Genomic DNA, 15,936 nt, shown 5'->3' with positions numbered 1-15,936 from the left:
AATAAGTTTAAAGCATGTTGCATTATTTTAATTCAAGTAATTTAGTTCAATTTCATGTTAAATGTCCTAATTTGAACCATCACTAATTCAGCTTTTTGTCTTTGAAGGTTCCCAAGTATATAAAGCTTAAAGGATGATGAACCATGCAAGGATGCCTAGGTGCAGACTTTGACTGAACATGCTGTGGTATCTTAAGCATAACTTGTGCTACAGAAGTCCAATCAATGTGATTCTTAAACCACTAGAAAGCCAAGAGGAAGGGTTACAACTTTTTTGTTTTGTCACTTTGTCCATTTTTAATCAGATCATGGTTAAAATCATGTTGAAATTAGTTGGACTGTTATAATTCTGCACAAGGCAGCTTGAATGGGCAAGCACAGTGGCCTCAAGGACTCCAAGGCCACAGTGCCAAAGATGCCTGAACATCCCATACAAAAACTAGACAGCAAGGTGCCTAGGCACCAACCACCCAATGCCATGGAGCCCATGCAGCAACGCCACGATGCCAACACAGGATCCTTTATTTCTACACATGACGAGATTTTATTTTAGGGCTTTTGAAAAGAGTATAAAAAGGACTTTTCAGTAGAAAAAAGGAGAGGGGAGTGGCAACTTTTTTAGAGAAAAAAAAGAATGTTCTGTAAAAGAGAAAAATGACAAGAAAACATGAGGATTGAAGACAAAAAAATCAATAGAGAATTGTTTCTCACTCTAGTTTTGTTTTCTCTCTCTTTCTTTTGCTGTAGATATGAGTTATTTTCTTGAGAAAATGTTGTTTGCTACAGGAATGATGAGTTAAATAGTTTTTTCTAGGATTGTGGTTAATCTTAACATGTAAACTAGATTTTATCTCTTGTTTGCTTAATATTATTGGGTATGAAATTGTTTATTTCATATCAATGATTATTGGTTCCATTTTTAACTAATCAACATGATGGATTGATTTGGATCGCTAATTTCAACTTGATGAAGGAAATTTAGAATAAACCAAGGGTTTGAATAACATGTGTTCATTTAGCCTATAGATTAGTTTAATTCATTAACATCTAGGATAGAAATATACCTAAGTGCCATGTGTAGTCAAAAATAGGACATAAACTTAATGAACCTTCCTTTACTTAATTCACATAGACCTATAGTGATTAATTAGATTAGGTATTTCTACAAGCACCTCGACAAAGACTCGTAGATATTTGTGGTTTCTAGGCTAATAATTCAACCAACAGATTAAGTAAAACGAGAGAGATTAGTTCCAATTAAAATGTTAAGGGATTTCATAGTCCTAGGCATTTAATCAAACATCTTTTTCAGCAACATTTGTCATCCATTCCTTAGTTTAATATTGTTAATTAAACTTTGCTTTTAATTAATTTGTAAAAATTTGGTTCACTTGAATAAGATTATGTAACACCTTGTGACCTCGTTTAGTAGTCAATAAGACCCTATCAACAAGATGAAGGGTCACTTGATGTAAATTTAAGTGTCAAAAAGCGGTTACTGGTGATAAAAATAATTTAAAATAAAATAATATTTTATGAATAAAATAATATTAAAAATATTAATATTTTATTAATTAAGGGAATCAGTCTGAAGAAGGATTATATGATCAATTTAAGTGGGGGAGAAGAAGAACAAATGAATTTTGGAGATAAATGACATAAGTGAGACGTACGTGTTTTATTAAATCGAGCTAGCACGAGTAAATAAATATTTAAATATTATGGTGATACCACGTTGAAATGCAATTTTGATATTTAGATTGTACACTTGTAAAGGAGTAAAGATAAAAGAAAAATAAAATTTTTTAAATGCGTCGAAAGGATTGAATTTTAAAATACGAAAGTTGGAGGGTTATGTGGTAAATAAAATAAAATCAAGGATTAAGTGCAAAAGTGTTAATTGAAGTTAATAAAATATATATATATAAAATATAATAATATAAATATATGGGAAGAAAGGGCAACCGCCCATGTGATCAAAATGCAACTTAAAAAGAATACAAAAATAAAAAATAATAAGAAGAGAAGAGAATGATGGGGGCCAGACATAATAAAAGAAAATGGTAAAAGTTTATAGGCAACCGCCCATGTGTGCATTAAAAAAGGTCTTAAATTCATTTTTAATTAAGTGAAGGAGGTAGGGGCCGGCCTAAAGGAACCATCAAGAAAGAAAGAGAAGAAATGGTGGAGGGGCCGACTAAGAGAGCTAAAAGAGATGAAAGAGAAAAAAAGATAGAGAAAGAAAAGAAATGTCACAACTGGCTATTTGAAGGAGAAAAAAGAAAGAGAAAAGTCGATTGTGAGGGAAATAACGAAGCCGGCCAAAGCTGAGAAGAAAAGAAAGAAGAAAGGAGAAAGAAAAGGAGGAAAAGAAAGAAAGAGAGGAAGCAGTTAGTTGTGAGTGAGAGGGAAGAGGTGCCACCGATTTTGGGTGAGTTAAAGAGAGGAAAGGAAGCAGCTTTTAGGATAATGAGAGAAAAGGGATGCCGTCGGTTTTTGGTGAGGAAGAGAGAGGAAAGGCGACAGCTTTTGGGGTGAAAGAGTAGATCAATGGAAGCTGTTAATGTTAGAGAAAAAAGGAGCAGCCATATTTTAAAAACAAAAAAAAAGAGAAAAAAATGGTAAGTTAATATTATATTAAGGTTTATGGGTGGTTTAATATTGTGCATATTTTGGATGAAAAATATGCAATTTGGTTAAGGAATTTTTATTAAGCTGCTCTCCATACAAGTGTGTGATTAAGTATATTGGGTTTAAATTTTTGCTAGTATAGTTTGTGCGGAAGCGTGCCAGACAAAGTTTGTGACTGGTAAACAGGAATAATTATACACGCGTACGAATCAATAGCGACGTAGTAATCCTGCTATTGTGAGGTGAGTAAGGGGTGTCAATTTTAAAAATTTTCATAAATATATACCTATACGTATGATTTATTTTAAACGTGAAAATTGTGGATAGCATGTGCTGGTAGCAATCTCAGAAAATTGTGGTTGCAAATTATGTTTAGAAATCGTTTTGAATATGTATATGTATAAATTATATGTAAAGAGTTTTAAAAATCGGGAAACAAGTCCTTCGCACTGTTTTGCCTCAAAATATGTGCCTTATATTTATGCAGTGTGCATTCATGGTTATATTGCTTATCCACCATGCAAATTATTGTTTTGAAATTCATGCATAAATTCATTTTGAGAAAATGATAGATTTTATCATACCCTATGTTGAATGCTTTGGAAATAATTTTGAGACAAGTTTTTAAGGACATAACACAATTTAAAAATGGTTTTACAAACCGAGAGATTTGAGAGTAGGTTGGTTGTCACTTTGGTTAAGTATGACCATCGTGCACGAGTGAGCTCTAGCTAGAGAACCTTTGGGTCGTCGACAGGTGGTTAGGCATGGTGGGGACCACAGCCTGTGATATATGTATGCATGGCTAGGCCACCGGATGATTATGCGATTGCGACCGCTTGATATCTCTGATGTCAGCCAACATCGTTGAGACTGCCATGGCATGTGGGATCCGATGGAGCAAGGCTCCCAAAGGTTTTTACGTGGTAGCGAGACCACGGATTTTATTTGATTTCTTACTCGAGACAAACATCTCTTTGGGTTTTCAGACTCTTATTTCTTGCATGGTGAGAACAAAATTATACGATTTTCTGTAGCTCTCCCTGGTTTTACTGTTATATGAATTTTACCTTCGTGTGCGAGGCGATTTGCAAACTGTGTATAAACTTGGTTACTATTTGGTTTGCGGGAGCTTGCCCAACTTTATTGATTTGATTTGAGTATTACATGAGATAATTTCGATCGCAGAGATCTTTTACAAATACGAGGTTTAAAATGATATTTTACTGATTTAGTTTGAAAATGGTTATTAACCTTCTCGCTGCATAAAAGTTTACTTACTTGATTTGATATACATTATGGTTGATTACGACTTACAAGAGATTCTCGATATTTTCTTATATGTATATGAGGCATAAATCTTCGTTTGAATTAAATATTTTTATCTACTCTTGCAAGTTTTATTAGTCAAAATCTCAACCTCATTGCTTGTTTCCCATCTACGCCTTGCTCACAGAGCCGATGTTCACTAAGTCTGTGAGACTCACACCCCTATTTTTCTCCTTTTTGCAGATAGGGATTGACCTAACGTGTAATCATTGGCGTGTATGGTCCATCGTAAATAGGTAAGGGCATCTCATAGAATTTTATCCTGAGTCATTCCGCTGTTAGAGATCTAGTCGTAACACTTTATTTATTAAGTTGTAAATAGATATTGATTTTGTTATAAGTAAATAATTGAAGAATGTGAATTTCGATGTATATACTTGTAATTAAATGGTTTAAAACTTGAATCGATTATTATGTTTATGGTTTAAATCATGGTATGAGAGTATATTGTTTTTAGTATCAATATGGAATGGGATCGTATATAGTAAACTAACGGGCATTTTGAGTAAGGCTTGTTCGGGACTTGGCAGGTATTTCCCTGAGGTCTCGGACGCCGATAGCGATCGTGGAAGGGTCGTTACAAAGGTGGTATCAAAGTCCTAGGTTTAGTCGGGTCCTAGGAATTCTCATGCTTGTTAGCGGAGTTGTAGGAGTTAATGTAGAGTCTTGTTTATGGTTTGTGATTGCAGCACAAGTCATAGACAAGAGGCTATATAAACTCTTATTCCTAGTAACTTACCCTTTTGCTATCATCATGTAACGATCATAAGTGGTGCCGTTGTTCGAATTTGAGATGCCACCCGAGACACGAGCTATTGTTGGAAGGATTTTAAAGCAAACGTTCCTAATGAACAATTACTATAATGATATACCCCTTCGACTAAGGGTGGAGGAAAGTGGAGCTGGAGTAATAGGTCCGTAATAACTCATTCATTTGGTGGAGTTAAAATTTGAGCCATGATTGTCAATGGGAAGAAATTTGATGACTATGGGTGAATCAGTATACGTGGTAGTATGAAATTAAAAATTTGTTATACCATATGGAAAGGATGTCTTTAAGTGAGACTTGTTTGATTGATCATAATGCTAAGAGATAACATAAGCTTAAAGGTATTGATTGGACTTAAAGTATGACAATAATGTAGAAATTTTAAAAGTAAGAGAACTTCCTTGTGGAAGAAATTTTCAGTAGTTACACTATCGCAATGCTAATGGTTCATCATCAGAGCACTAAGAATATCCCTTGTTTCGGTCACATAAGCAAATTGTATGGAGTACGAAAATAAATTTATAAGTTGAATTCGTTACATTGACCTTGAAACTGAACATTATTATGCGGAGGTTTAAATGAGTTAGGAATATTATGTGAACCAAAAGGGTTTCTTCATAGACTTAGATATCGTGGCATGCAAGTAAAAAGAGGAATATTATGTGGACTAAAGATGAATACTAAGATATAAAGAGACGCTAATACCAAGTGAGGAAACTGTGAAGGAATTTGAGGTTGGCATAACAACAAAACGAATTTACCGTACCGTTAAGAAGATCTGCAATCTTATTATGATATAGTTGAAGGAAAAGAGGTTCGTAATAAGATAAGGTTAATTATGTGGCATATGAGAAATCTAAGGATACAAATTGAGGTAGGAATAAATGAGAATACATTAAAATATCTCAGAGAATAAGAACATGCTTTTGAACTGAATGTGTTTAAAGGATTAATGAGTAAATAAGTAACTAAGTGTTCGACAATGTATGAGAGTTTTGAAACGAATAGACCGAATTACAAGTGTCAGGAATAATGGTTAGTAGTACTTTAAAACATTTTATATACATGATAAGGAAATGTGGAACTTGAAATTGTCAAGGAGCTTAATGGTTAAAGCAAAAGTTATAAGGTCACTCGATGTAAGTTTGAAAATGGATATTGGCAATGATATTAAGAGATACTTAAGTAGAATCCTATTTCAAGTTTTGTAATTACCAGCATTAACTGTGTAGATGCTAAAAGGTAAATAATGGCGTATTGGTGTAAAGGAATAGTATAAGATGATTGAAGGCAATCTCGATAATGAAGCTGGTTAATGAGAGTTCCCTAAGGTGGAAATTAGAATTCAAAAGTGCAAGAAATGTACATGACCTTGACGAATCTAAATCTTAAGTGATTAACTAATATTAAAATGAACAAGGACATATACAATGAAAGTACAAAAGGTAAATGAGAAACGAGGATGACTTTTAGGAATTGTGATATTACATGAGATGCAGTGATCCAGTAAAGATGAACTTGAAGGGTTAATAAAATCGTAAAGCATACATGGATATCGGATTATAACTAGATGGAAATGATATTTAGTGATTGAGATGTGGGTAACAACATGGTGATGTAAGGATACATGGTATAATGAAACTTATATATATGATTGGAAATAATGAGGAAAGATTTAAGCATGTAAATTATGTGAAATTATGCATAGTCATAATGTGGGTTCATATGGATCACATACGAAATGACATATGGTAAGCTAAATGATAACCTAAATGTCCAAAGAGTAATTTGGAAATTGATCATAATCTAGTGTTCGTGGACTAAATAATCTTTTAAATGAAATAAAAGAATTATTTAAGTGATTCGAGCTCTGAACACAATATGTCTGATAAGTTGCATAAATGGCACAATAACAAGATATACCATTTGAAATGGAGCTATGTGGATATAAGAAAATTCCAGAATAATAGTAAAAAAATAGAATAATATGATCGAGATGTAGAAGTAAAGGAAGTGTTATTTCATGGTTATGCTAAACTTTCTATGTGGCGATAGAGCTACGAATATAGAATAAATGGTGATAGTATTATAATGCAAGTATTTGGAGGGGTTGATTTAGAAGATGAAATTTAACTTTGTTAATAATGATGTCATGCTTTGAGACATGAAGGAATTGAACTAATGAAAAGAAATTGATGGTGAACGAAAGAACTACAATCAAAGTTAACTTTTGCAAGTGAGTTGCCTTTTTGCATGATGTAAATCTCATTGGCTTAAGAATGAGGTTGAAGTGTGAATCTTAAGGCGTGCACGTTACGGAAAAACTAAAAAGAATTAAATTGCCTAGAAGCAAAGTAAATATGACGTATGTGGGAATAATTGAAGGCTTGAACCTCCCCCAATGTTGAAAATATACGCAGGAATGAAAATGGTGTGTTTATAGTGTTTTGAGTTATGTAATAGTATATGGGACCAAGATGAATGAATGTCGAGAAGCTTAGCACGAAATGAAGTAAACATATAATGATTGGGCATATATAAGTAACCATGATTGTGATCGAAATAGGCAGGATTGAGATGGAAATATGTTTAAAAATTAATAATGGAGTTCAAGGCATACTTGTATCATGGTGATAATAGCAGACAATTGTGAAGAGTATCGTGGTTTTGATTTCTAAGATGACAAGGGACCTATGTAACGTGTTTTAGTTGAAACAAAAATAAATGAGGCGGATAGATTAAAATCCCTATAAAGAAGGAAGTGAAGTATGATTGTAAAGTGACATGAGTAATCTGATGCTGACTTGAATTCGAGGACGAATTCTAATTAAGTGGGGGAGATTGTAACACCCGTGACCTCGTTTAGTAGTCAATAAGACCTTATCGATAGTACGAAAGGTCATTTGATGTAAATTTAAGTGTCAAAGAGTGGTTACGGATGAGAAAAATAATTGAATAAAATATTATTTTATAATAAAAAAATATTAAAAATATTAATATTTTGTTAATTAAGGGAATCAGTCTGAAGAAGGATTATACGATCAATTTAAGTGGGGGAGAAGAAGAAGAACGAATGAATTTTGAAGATAAATGATGTAAGTGAGACCCACGTGTTTTATTAAATCGAGCTAGCACAAGTAAATAAATATTTAAATATTATGGTGATACCGCGTTGAAATGCACTTTTGATATTTCGATTGTATATGTGTAAAGGAGTAAAGATAAAAGAAAAATAAAATTTTTTAAATGCGTCGAATGGATCGAATTTTAAAATACGAAAGTTGGAGGATTATGTGGTAAATAAAATAAAATCAAGGATTAAGAGCAAATATGTTAATTAAAGTTAATAAAAAATATATATAATATATAATAATATAAATATAGGGGAAGAAAAGGCAGCTGCCCATGTGATCAATATGCAACTTAAAAAAATAAAAATTAATAAGAAGAGAAGAGAATGATGGGGGCCGAACAATAATAAAAGAAAATGGTAAAAGCTGATCTGCAGCTGCCCATGTGTGCTTTACAAAGGGTCCTAAATTCATTTTTAATTAAGTGAAGGAGGTAGGGGTNTGGTAAGTAAAATGAGATAAGGATGAAAGGAAGAAAAGACAAGAAAAAAAAAGAGAAGAAATGATGGGGAGCCGGCCAAGTGAATAGAAAGGAAGAAAAGAAAGAAAAAAAAAGTCAAAGCCGGATATTTGAAGAAGGAAAAAGGAAAGAGAGAAGTCAGTTGTGAGGGAGAGAATGAAGCCGACCAAAGCTAAGAAGAAAAGAAAGAAGAAATGAGAAAGAAAGGGAGGAAAAGAAAGAAAGAGAGGAAGCAGTCGGTTGTGAGTGAGAGGGAAGAAGTGTCGTTGATTTTGGGTGAGATAAAGGGAGGAAAGGAAACAGCTTTTAGGATAATGAGAGAGAAGGGATGCTGTCGGTTTTTGGTGAGGAAGAGAGAGGAAAGGCGACAGCTTTTGGGGTGAAAGAGTATATCAATGGAAACTGTTAATGTTAGAGAGAAGAGGGAGTAGCCAGATTTTAAAAACAAAAAAAAAAGAGAAAAAAATGGTAAGTTAATATTATATTAAGGTTTATGGGTGGTTTAATATTGTGCATATTTTGGATGAAAGATATGCAATTTGGTTAAGGAATTTTTATTAAGCTGCTCTCCATACAAGTGTGTGATTAAGTATATTGGGTTTAAATTGTTGCTAGGAAAGTTTATGTGGAAGCGTGCCAGACGAAGCACATGACTGGTAAACAAGAATATTTATACACACGTACGAATCAATAGCGACGTAATAATCCCGCTATTGTGAGGTGAGTAGGGGGTGTCAATTTTAAAAATTTTCATAAATATATACCTATACGTATGATTTATTTTAAATGCGAAAATTGTGGATAGCATGTGTTGGTAGCAATCTTAGGAAATTGTGGTTGCAAATTATGTTTAGAAATCATTTTGAATATATATATATATATATGTATAAATTATATGTAAAGAGTTTTAAAATTTGAGAAACAAGCCATTCGCACTGTTTTACCTCAAAATATGTGCCTTATATTTGTGCAGTGTGCATTCATGATTATATTGCTTATCCACCATGCAAATTATTGTTTTGAAATTCATGCATAAATTCATTTTGAGAAAATGATAGATTTTATCATACCCTATGTTGAATGCTTTGGAAATAATTTTGAGATGAGCTTTTAAGGACTGTAGACACCCATTTAAAAAAATAATAAAATATAAAATATAAAATAAAATAATGAGAAAAAAAGAGGAATGGCTGGGCGTACGCCCAGCTATCCCTTCCCTCAACCACCATGAATGATGGGGGTTCTGGCTACCAACTCCTTGGTGCCAAAACCCCATTACCGGGTTGCCCAAATTTTTGGACAACTTGGCTTTTAAAGATTCACGACTTGAAAAACAAGAGAGGGAGAGATTTTTTGAAAGCCAGAAAACATAGCCAAAAATCAAGGAGAAAAACCAAAGAGAAAATGATTCAAAAAGAAAATTTTTTTTTCTAGAAACAAGAAAACAGATCCAATCCAACAGCAACAACCAAAAATCAAAAGAAAAAAAAAAACTTAAGTGTTCTAGCAACCAGCTATCCTAACCATAATAAAATCAACCAAAAAGCAAAAAAAAAAAGAGGTTTGGGTTAAAGGCCCCGATTCGGTCAAACCCAGATCTGGTGGTTAGATCTAAGCGGTGCCAAAAAGTGAGAGAGGGAGATCCAACTGGCGGCACGAAAGAGAAAAAGGTAGCCGGCTTTTTACTGACCTAAGGCAAAAGGGGATCGACGACAAGAAAGAAAACCGACACCGACAGAGAGAGAGAGGAAAGGAAGAAGAAAAAAGCAAAGAAAGAGAGGGAAGGAAAGAAAGAAAAGAAGAAAGAGAGAGGAAAAAATGGAGCCGGTGAAGGAAAGGGAGAGAGAAGAGTGACGTCGAGAAGAAAAAAGAGGGGAGAGAGATCTGACGACCAAGAAAGAAAGAGAGAAAGAAAAAAGAAGAAGAAGAAAATTTTCTAGAGAGAAGGTAGAGAAGGTGACCGGCTAGAGAGAGAAAATGATGGGTGAAAATGAGAGAAAAGAAAAAAAAAGGGCTTATATATCGAGATTTAGAGTCTAAATAGCGTCGTCTCAATAGAGTAAGGAATAAAGAGGGATCAACGCCTAAAGGGCATCGTTCGAAAGGGAGCCTAACGGACCAACAAAGCAAGCTCGGGATGCTCCTATGCGGACCAGATAACTTGAGCCATCACCCTAGCCCAAGCAAGGTGAGGCCTTTCCCATTTATTGTGAATTTGGACTTGTTATTTAGGGCTTATCCATTCTATTTAATTAAAAATTTGCTTATTTGCTTAGTTTAAATAAAAATAAAAAATCAATCAAAAAAATATAGAATGTTTTAGAAAAAAAAATAATAAAAATAATAAATGAAAATAATATTAATAATGATAATTAAGATAATAATATTAAATAAAAATAACAATAAAAATGAAATAAAATATATAAATCACAAGAATAATGTATAGGTAATACCGATTATGGGATGCCCATTCAGAATGCGAGAAGTCGCAATTTCGAGTGAATTTTCTTAGGTTAAGGATTTCAATTAAGACTCCACCAGTACGATGGGAAGGTCCTAATTCGAAATTCTAATGTTTCTAATTTTAAACAAATAAAAAATCGTATATACTTAATCACCAATTAATCAAAATATATATAAAAAAATAAAAAATTAATGATAACAATAAATTTGTTAATCATAATAATACAAAAATAGAAAATACATATGCATGAATAATAATAATAATAATAATTACGAATAATAGAAAATACTTGATCTAAAAAATATATAGTTCTAAAAAAATTTCATATAGTAAAATAAATAAACACTTATATAGCAAAATGCATAATTAATGTAAAATATTTGTTCATAATAAATACACACACAAAGAAAAGTAGTAAATTTTGTGAAAGATCATAAACAAATATCGAGTGTACGAGTGCATCACGTATCATCGTTGCATTGTTAAATGTCATGGCATATATATATATTCTGTATACGGGTATAAATCCCAATGATGGGACTTTTCGAGAAAGCTTGCGAAGGCGAGTTTCATCAGTAAACTCCCTAGGTGAAAAGATACCTCTAAACTCCACCGATACGATGGGAGGGTTCGGAGAAATATCTTTAATAAAAGGCTTTTACCCGTATTAGGATTTGCATTCATGAAAACATTATTTTTTACTCACAAAAGACTATCCCGATGATGGGATCTACCAAGTAAACTTGCAAAGGCGAGTTGGTAAGGTATTTCCCTAGGTGAGAGAATACTTTCGGATCCCACCAGTACGATGGGCGAATTCGGAAAATACACTCAATAAAGGATTTTCGTTTGGCATTATCTCGATTTTATGCCACGCATTTCACAATTGCATCATGTGCATGTTAAACCCGTAAAAAAATGAAATAAAATATTCTAATAAAAGATGAAATAAATAAATAACAATTAAGAAAACATAAGAATAAAATTAATGGGTTAGGATAATATATGATTAAATGATACCATTTGTGGAATGGGCGTCACGGGGGTGCTAATCCTTCCCCGTGCGTAACCGTACTCCAGAACCCAAATCTAAAGGATATGTAGACCAGTTTATCGTTATTTCGACGGACTTAAAATTAATTTAGGATTTCGTTGAGTAGGACAAAATCAGGTGGCCAATCACACCTAACAAAAAAAAGATTGGTGGCGACTCCCAAATCACTCCATGTCTAGCGATCGGGTTCCCGGACCTGCACGTTACGACAAGGACATAACACAATTTAAAAATGGTTTTACAAATTGAGAGATTCGAGAGTAGGCTGGTTGTCACTTCGGTTAAGTGTGACCCTCGTGCATGAGTGAGCTCTAGCTAGAGAACCTTTGGGTCTCCGACTGGCAGTTAGGCATGGTGGGGACCACGGCTTGTGATATATGTATGCGTGGCTAGGCCACCAGATGATTACACGGTTGCGACCGCTTGATATGTCCAATGTTGGCCAACATCGTTGAGACTGTCATGGCATGTGGGATCTGGTGGAGTGAGGCTCCCGGAAGTTTTTACCTGGTAGCGGGACCACAAATTTTATTTGATTTCCTACTCGAGACAAACATCTCTTTGGGTTTTCAAACTTTTATTTCTTGCATGGTGAGAACGAAATTATACGGTTTTCTGCAACTCTCCGTAGTTTTACAATTATATGAATTTTACCCTCGTGTGCGAGGCGATTTACGAACTGTGTATAAACTTGGTTACTATTTGGTTTCGTGGGAGATTGCCCAACTTTATTGATTTGATTTGAGTATTACATGAGATAATTTCGACCGCAGAGATCTTTTACAAAGACGAGGTTTAAAATGATATTTTACTGATTTAGTTTGAAAATGGTTATTAACCTTCTCGCTACACAAAAGTTTACTTGATTTGATATACAATATGGTTGATTACGACTTACAAGAGATTCTCAATATTTTCTTATATATATATGAGGCACAAATCTCCGTTTGAATTAAATATTTTTATCTACTCTTGCAAGTTTTATTATTCAAAACCTCAACCTTGTTGCTTGTTTCCCATCTACGCCTTGCTCACGGAGCCGATGATCACTAAGTCTGTGAGACTCACACCCCTCTTTTTCCCCTTTTTGTAGACAGGGATCGGCCTAACGTGTAATCATCGACGTGTATGGTCCATCGCAAATAGATAAGGGCATCTCATAGCATTTTATCCCTAGTTGCTTCGCTGTTAGAGATCGAATCATAGCACTTTATTTATTAAGTTGTAAACAGATATTGGTTTTGTTATAAGTAAATAATTGAAGAATGTAAATCTCGATGTATATACTTGTGATTAAATGGTTTAAAGCTTGAATCGATTATTATGTTTATTGTTTAAATCATGGTATGGGAGTATATTGTTTTTAGTATCAATATGGAATGGGATCGTATATAGTGAACTAACGGGCATTTTGAGTAAGGCTTCTTTGGGACTTGACGAGTCTTTTCCGAAGGTCTCAGACGCCGGTAGCTACCGTGGAGGGGTCGTACAGATTAAGTTGGAATAATTTTAGTACTTAGTGAGAATTTAAGAGTAATTCCCTGTGTGATACGATGCTCTACTTACTTCTATATTAGTTGTTTGATACATATACTTGCGTGTACTAAACCGACAACATAATGAAAGTTTCATCCAATGGAACTTCATTCTTAACTATGAATAGATTCGGTAGAGACTATAGAACCAAGTTGAAAAACCTAGTTCATTACTCATAACAATATCTCATTACTGTAGCTTTGCTATAAAGCCTAGCAGCCTTAAATCATATTTCTAATAGAACTATCTTTTCTGTTTTTCACATAGAAACAATTTATATGTTATCTCATACGTTTATGTATAACCTTGCTTATAGAACAATTCTTTTGCTTGTAAAGTCATACATTTAGCATACATGCTCTTATGTTTCTTTCAAAGTTTTTGAGTCATAGTAGCCAATATCATATATGTGGCTTAATGAGTCTAATGAGCATCCCATGTTTCATTTCCATTTACCTCAACATGAGCTTATGGCAAAGCTTACTATAGATAGACAACCTTTTGTTTGAGAACAATTCTCTTGTTTTAGTAACATTCCAATAGGTTGGTCTAGTGTGCATCCAAAATGCTCTGGAGTGACAGGTTGTTAGCCTTAGCAATATATAAAAAAAATAGCCTGATGAATAAATAAGAAATTGTAAATTACCAAGCATATACTATTAAAACAAGGTTTTAACATTTTAAATAGTTCTCCCACTATTTTATGCAAAATGACAACCCTCAAAGCCGTTTTAGAAAGTTTCTACAAGGATCTTTCTAGTGGACTAGAACCTCGTTCAACGTACAATGATCTTGAGTTAATCAACACTCTATGCCATGCTTAATTGGGTAGATAACTTAGTTTATCGATCATATCTCTTATGTGATTCCTAGGTTCAGTTAAGTGACAACTCTTTGCCTAAGTATATCATATATACTTCATCTAACTATTGCCTTTAAACTTACACGGTCAAGTCTAACACATTCGAACCACACAATTTTAGTTAAGTAAAACCCATCTCCATAGCAAAAACGTACTCTTGATAAAATTTGACCTTGAGTTACCCAACAAACCTTTGATACGAAGAGCTTTAGTTTTTATACTATGAATTTGGAAGGCATCTTAATTGCGCATGACATGTGATGTCACAACCCAAATCCGGAATCATGACAGATTGATGAAGATAAAGAAGCATATGGCTTAGAATTTCTAGAACAAACAGATGGATCGTCGAATGGATTACTTGGCTTCTCACAGACAGCTGGAATCATAATGAGAGGCAGGTTTCCCAAATTCCCTATACAAGTTTCCCCAACAACCCAAACAATTGTTGGAAATTTACATTGTTTCTAAAGGAAAATTTTAGAATAGGGATAGATAGGAAATGTACTGCAGAACAGCAACCAATGACAATACCCTGAAGGTGTTTAGGAGTTTTGGTCATTTTTATGAAAAGCTAAGCCAATGCTAAACCCAAAACGAATGTTTTCAAGAGATTCACCAGCATGAACCATTTAGAAAAAGCAACAAGCAACAAAAGTGAACCACCCCTATAAATATTTATCAATATATGAAGAGACAAGAAAGCAAAAGAAATTAAAACTAACATGGTCAGGGATGGAATGAAACTAACAGGGTAGTGAAACTTTTGAAAGTGATTGTTTCAGCTAAGCTGCTGGCCGTAAGTGCAGGACGGAACTCATAGAATACAATCTATACACCAGAAAAACCCAAAAAACTAATAAATAAGCTTATGTTATCATGTGAAATTGGAACCTAGCAATAAATAATTTGGTATCTAGTAAAAAGGGTTGGAGGAATGCATTTATTTACATTGTTCAAATGGTGGGTAGCTTCTGGCCCTAAGAGTTTTATGCGATCCAAAGAAAGCAACAAGCTAGTAGCAGTAATCAATATTACTTTTAGAACTGGCATTAGAACCACAAAGGAAACTTGACAAAAGTGTTGTTTGAAAGAAGAGAACCATTATTTTTGGGGAAAATTAACTGTAAAACCCGACCCTATAAATACATGTCATGACATACATGCACTGAGTAGCATGTTATTATGTTAGGAAAAACACCTAAGAAAAGACGAAACCCGATATCGTACCTAACGGTACACTTGAGTTGATTTAACCTTGAACTAGTTTAAATAGGAATTGTAGGATGAAATTTAATATTTTATAGTCCAGGAATGACTAAAAATGATTGTTCGGAGTTCGAGGGTTCATTTGGGGTAAAATTGGAAAATTTGATATTCAAGGGCAAAATCGTCATTTTGCCACCTAAGATAATAATTTGATCATGGAGTGAAATTTTTGACCAAGATTAACTATTTGGAGTATAATTTAATGATAGGAAGTGAAAAAGTTTAATTCTGGTGATTTCTGGAGTATAGGGGCAAAATCGTAATTTTACCACCCACGGACAAAATTTGAGATTTTGAGAGAATTTAGATCAAATTTGACAAATTGGAGAATGGTATGAGTATAAGGGATGAAAAATATGTCTATCGGCAATTTTCAAATTTTTGGGGCAAAAATGTAATTTTTGACTTTTACGGGGGCAAAAGTGTAAATTT

General features: G+C 33.7%; 1 long non-coding RNA gene across 1 annotated transcript; it reads left to right on the top strand.

Annotated features, from left to right (window-relative positions):
* LOC108663727 lies at positions 10,272–13,176 on the top strand. Its single transcript, XR_001929739.1, has 2 exons — positions 10,272–10,507; positions 12,931–13,176. It is a non-coding gene; the product is annotated as an uncharacterized LOC108663727 (long non-coding RNA).

Source organism: Theobroma cacao, chromosome 10 (genome assembly GCF_000208745.1).
Source record: "Theobroma cacao cultivar B97-61/B2 chromosome 10, Criollo_cocoa_genome_V2, whole genome shotgun sequence".
NCBI classification, from domain to species: Eukaryota; Viridiplantae; Streptophyta; class Magnoliopsida; order Malvales; family Malvaceae; genus Theobroma; species Theobroma cacao.
The sequence above is the reverse complement of the archived record's forward strand: the minus strand, read 5'-3'. Positions and strand labels throughout refer to the sequence as shown.